The following is a 6,000-nucleotide window of genomic DNA, read 5'->3' on the forward strand; positions in this document are numbered from 1 at the left end:
TTCAACAGATTTATTCACAGTTTCATTCCTAATCAGTCTTTTAAGGGATATTTTCGTGCATATCTGCTCAGAATTGAATTCCAGTCCTTTGGATCTAGTTTCTGTAACAGACTTTGGCAGCGTTTCCCTTGTTTCAGTTAACCAACATCCCCTTATGCCACACACTAAATATTCAGTTGCAAACAAAGCCACACACTGCAGCCGTAAAGTGCATGATTAAAACAGTGTCAAGCTTGCAGTATTTATAGCAGACGACTTCCGTTATGCTAGACCGCTTTTAATATCCACACAAAGCTACAAAAATGCTAATGCACGGCCACTGAAAATAACAATTTACGTCCCCAATCGTGCTTTATTTTTGCGGCTCCTTTTTGCCTGTGTTTATGAGTGAGGCCAAATGAACAGTCATATTTAATTACAGAACATTATTGCTCAATGAGGCTTTGTTAATGCAAGCTTGTGTCTCAGATATAAAAGATAAAGAGACAGCACCTGTAGCCGAGCATAAATGGGACGGCACATTATCTTTTTTTTTTTTTGTCCGTTGGCTTAAAGAGTAATTTGATTTATGAGTGCATTCACATCAGTGAATTTGGAGAAAAACATGCATAATCCCTGATGCTCAGTTAAGTTGGAGGAGTAATAAATTTCTGTGTACGTCTTTGATTTGTTAAAAGAATGAAAGAAGTGTTAATACGTGTGTGGAAAGGGACCTGGAAAGCAGCTTATCAGAATTCTTCCAAGCACTCAAGTCATATTTTGTAATAAAAAGCCACCAGTTTGGAGAGAAGATTTGGGACCCCCACACCACATTCCAATTCTTTGTCTTTGACTTCTGCCACGAAAAGACCGTTAGGAAATGCTGCTTGGCATGAAGCGCGTGGCACAGGCTTCGTTGGCGGTTTGTGCCATTGCATATGGGAAGTCCTTCAAAGTCAGCCGTCATGCCGCAGGCAGCATTCTAATGAGGTCATCAATAACCTGCAACAGCTGCTCAGAGAGAGAGACCTCATCTGTTGAGCTCACGCCACCAGTGACTCTGCTGTAAATGAACAAACAGCTCCAAAATAATGAGGATATTCTATGTAACATACAGCAGTACTTTACTATGAACCATTAATCCTCAGAACAGCAGTAGATTTTATAACGTGACAGCAGTGAGAGTGAATGAGAAGGTGGAAGTAAATTCCTCAAGGACTGCCACTTAGTCGACTGTTAGACTTTTGCAAGAATGAGCTTTTCAAAACAAGGCCGCAGCAAACATGTCATCTGCTATTAAATGATGCGGTTCCCTTTTTAGGCCATTCAGACAAATTCTGTCCTTGTTTTCAACTGCAGACACATGTAAATATTTATGGGACATGATATTCTGTTAAATATGAAGAATCAACAGAACAATCAACATTATCTATAGTATCGTCCATTATGTGTAATAAACAAATGTACCAATGCCATCACTTGTTAGTATACATTCTGATTAGTGGCATCAAATATTATTCCCTTTACTGATGAATGGGCACAGACAGAAGTAGGATGAACAACGGGCAATCCTCAACCTTTTGTGTAATCCATCAAGGGAAACAATAATAGTCGACGAGACTAGAAGAACCTGTTTGGTTTTCTGCCGTCCCGTTGATAGCTTGGAAAGGCCATAGTGACCTTCAGGTTTTGATATCATAGCAAAATTTGGATGAATGACTTCTGATCCTACCCTGAAACATGTCAGAGTCAAGCTTTTTTCCGTCTCACCATGCTGTTTTCATCGTCATTGCATGGTTGACCCCTTCTTCTAACCCTCCTTCTCCTACTCAGGGGAACACCATGAGCTCATCTATTTGTGTGACATTTGCAGCATGGCACCTGAACCTAAAGATTCTTCTTATGCCTCTGTAGCCGCCAAGTAGAACCCAATCAAAGGCAGTATGATCTCTCACTCTGTTGTGGATTTAGCCCACAGTTTATTCTTGCTTTGGATAAAGTAACACTACGCACGAAACAGGTGCAACTCTGCTTGCCAGCAACAAAATGTTTGCCAGGAGAAGGTCTTTCTAGGGAATACTGGTCAAGTTTTATGAATGTCTAGGTTGGACATGAAGTCAGAGCACACTCAGTGCAATTCATATACTTGCCAGATGTACCTGTGCCTCGACAATGCAGTTTTTCATACTTTGTTTATTAAGAGTAAGTCTGCACATGTGCCTGGAAGTCATTTTTGTTTGTGTCTTACAACTTACAAGTTTTCACAAGTGAAGGTCATGGTTGCTACCATCACGTATAGAACATGGATATCTATTGTTTTAGTTGGTTCAATACATTTAAAAAAAAAAATCATAGCTTGAAAAGTATGAAAAAGTTGAAAAGGAAACAACAGTGGAAAAGTCATCTGTACATTAAACTGAGGTTACCTAGGTATAAGAGAGAACATAAATGTCGCTGTGAGGTGAACTGTGCAACTTCACAGATACAGTTATTGGCTACTGTGTTGTTTGAGTTGCTTATGTGCCTCACCTCTTGGAATACAACTTCAACTCAAATATGGACAATTCACTTTTTTGTATGAGAAGCTCCATCTATACAGAAGCAGGTTTTCACTCCAACCGACTATTATAAAGCTGTCCGTGCGCGATGGTAGGGATTGCAGTTCTCCGAAACAAAAAAGAGATTCGATTTGCCATGACTAATGCTAGTTCCTATCACACCCACTGATAACTCCCACCGAGTTTCTAACTATGCCACAGGTGTTCTATGCACCTCTTTCCACAAAAACACCAAATACAGTCATAAAAACCAAGTTCATGTCAGACTATTGGCTGAATCATAACAAAAATAACCAAGGAGGAGGTTCTAATTTGGATCACTTAACTGAAACAGATAATGTTGGAGTTAATGTAACTTTTTTTTGCCACAACTAATGCAAAGCTACTCGAGTTTGCAATAATTAAAATTGCAAAATGTTATAGCTGGTGGTATAAATGAGTTTCATTTGCCCATTTAAATAATATTACTTATTACTAAGATCAGCTTCAGTGCGATTTATCCTTGAATGGTGTGTAGGCCTTCACGTGACGTTGGGCAACGAGAATAAATTTCTGATAAGCCCCTCTTTCTCTGTAGTTCTGCCAAGATGGCTCACATGCAGAAGTAAGTAGGGAGGTGGTGGAAGGATTAGGGCGAGGTTATATCTGAGGCTCACTTGCAGTGGGGCACACCAACAGTGGTGATACAGGTTCAGCAGATGCTGCTGGAGCGTAGCCACACAGGCACAGATTAGATATGGAGGCCCAATGAAATTATTTTTTTTTAAAAAGGCTCCAGCTGACAACAGCCTCTCCACAATCCTAATGTAAATTAAAAATAGAATTGATGAATGAAACGATTTTTTAAAATAAATACATGGTGTTCTTTTAAAGTGCATTCATGCAGTGCATACATGCACAATGCAGTTAACAATATCCATCTAATCTGTCACTTTTATTATCATTATTACATTTTTTGGATAAATATACCTAACTGTCAATTAATCACCTTTATTATACAATTATTTACCTAATGGAATCTGCTTAGGTATGCCAGTCCTGTTCAAAATGATGTATTGCTCTTACTGAATGAGCTGATTTCTGGAAATTGCTTGTGTTCACCCTAATTATTCTCGTAGATTAATTTCCACCATGGTGTTACATGTCTGCTGCCTACAGTATATGCACATGTCAGAACATAGGTCAACAGCAAGAGTCTCCCAGCAAAACTTGGGGCATTTGATCCAAAAATGATAAATGATCCCTGTTATTTTTTAAAAATATGTTAAGTTAAATTGGGCAGCAGTATAATCGCCATCATATGACTAATGCTTTTCATGCAAGGGACACTGCAGTATGTTGACAACACACCTTTTATGGGACTAAAGTTAGGCAGTGGAGGTTAATGTATAGCTAAGAGACACTGGATGCATTTAAGTGGGCAAAAAGTGAGTGCAACATGCAGTCTGACCTCTCCTTGTCCTCTCTGTAACTTCAGCAATAGTTAACATCATAATGCTGCTATTTATGGCACCTGTTAAATAAGGCAATATCTCAGGATCGATTTTGCTGCCGCTCGCTTTCCCCTTTGGCACTCTCTTCCAACACACGTTGGATTTGATAACTCAAGCTCTATTGATTTTTCTATAAGCAAAAATAGCCTGCACAGAGGCATAAACAAAAAATATTGGTTATGTCCACATGCTTTTTTTAAGAGATCAATATTTAAATGTTTTTGTTTAGTTTGTGTGAGACAGTGCAACTTTGTATATTTGAGTGTTAATAGATATTGAAACTATACTGGCAATTGATGCATGGCTTTTAGCACAAGTCAAAGCATGGAGGGGAAAAAAAGGGAAATTACAATAAGCAAAAATAAAAATTCCCAGTAATTTCAATTTGCAGAAAAACCTATGCAATCTAGTTGTTGCACTGCAGTGTCACCTGCTTAAAGTACGATACCGACAGGAGTGTCAGTTCCCCTGCTGAAAGATTGCCTTGCGTGCTATATGTCTTCTTGACGAGGGCATGTGGGGAAAATATGTTTTTGGAAAGATGATAGAAGGGTGGGATGATATACAAGGAGATTGCTACGCAGACAGAGATGGAAATACACAGTATGCAACAAATGCAGAACTGGTAATGTAAGTCAGTGTTTGAAAAGATCTTGGTGGATGGGAGAAAAAGAATGTGGGGGAAATGGAAAGAGAAAGACCATAGCATTCAAACGGCAGATTGTGATCTAGCTTCCTTAGTTGGGGAGAAAATGACAGAGACTAATGGATTTTTGTGCCTGGTGTGATTAAGAGGCTGTACTAAACCTGAGATAATGTGGTGATATCTACTGGGAACTGCTTGACGCTGGCTGATCATAATCAGTGGGCCCAAGACAGTTGAGAAGCTGCTCACCTCTCTGCAGCACTCAGCTGACCCTAAACGTCCGATCTGGTGAAAAAAGACCCCCATTTTCTCTCCAGCTTTACTATAATAGAGTATCACAGTGCAGATGTGGTTACATGATTCTTGGAATGGCTCGACATGTGTTTCTTACTGTACAAATTGGAACGCATAGGAATGTAGTTCAGTATTGTTTATGTCACCCAGTGCAATTATAGGAACCATAGGCAGTGTTGGGGAGAATATTTTGAAATGGTACTTAGCTACAGAATACTGAATACCTACTTTAAAATGTATTTTGTAATGTATTCCGTTACATTGGTTAATCTTGGTACTGTATTCTGAATACTAGAATACTTCCTCTTAAAAAAAAGTTCAAGTGTACGAAACCTGTTATTTATTTGTAGCTATTCCTGCAGGAAAGCAAAGGCATAGTGGTGCTAAACATCTATTGACAGGCAAAAATAAAACCCTTACACTTTAATTATTTTCTTAAATTTATTAAAGTATCAACAGATTCTAATTCTGTTTTCTGTAATAAAGTGACAATGTGCTTGAACATTGCACCAGCTGTTTTTAACCTTGCATGTTTAAAAGAAAAATCTGTATTTTGTACTCACATGGGAAAAAAATGTTATGCCACAATAGATGACAAAAATAAATTCAAAAAAGTGCAAGTGAAACCCATGAAATATATGGCTGAATCCAACATTTTCTTGTTGATGAATCAAACCTCAGCTTTGAACAATGGCTTTAACAACTGGCAAATGCAAAAACTGTAGGTTTTATCTGAAGCCACCAACCTATATTATTTCCCTAATCAACAGTCCAGTTAGTGCGGTTGTAGCGCAGCAAGAGAGACATTTCAAAGTGCTCATCTGTCAGTCTGTTGCGATGAGGAGTGCCTATAAATGATACGGTCACAGCACTAAAAACAATTATTGCACAGTAACATAGTATTGTGAACTGACGTCCATTGCACATCAAAAGAAAAGTGTTTCTAACGCACATTTACCAAAGAACCCTCACAACAAGCTAAGCTAATGTTAGCTAACGTAAGCTAACGTTAGCTAACGATTCCTTAATT

Source organism: Acanthochromis polyacanthus, chromosome 12 (assembly GCF_021347895.1).
Source record: "Acanthochromis polyacanthus isolate Apoly-LR-REF ecotype Palm Island chromosome 12, KAUST_Apoly_ChrSc, whole genome shotgun sequence".
Lineage (NCBI taxonomy): Eukaryota > Metazoa > Chordata > Actinopteri > Pomacentridae > Acanthochromis > Acanthochromis polyacanthus.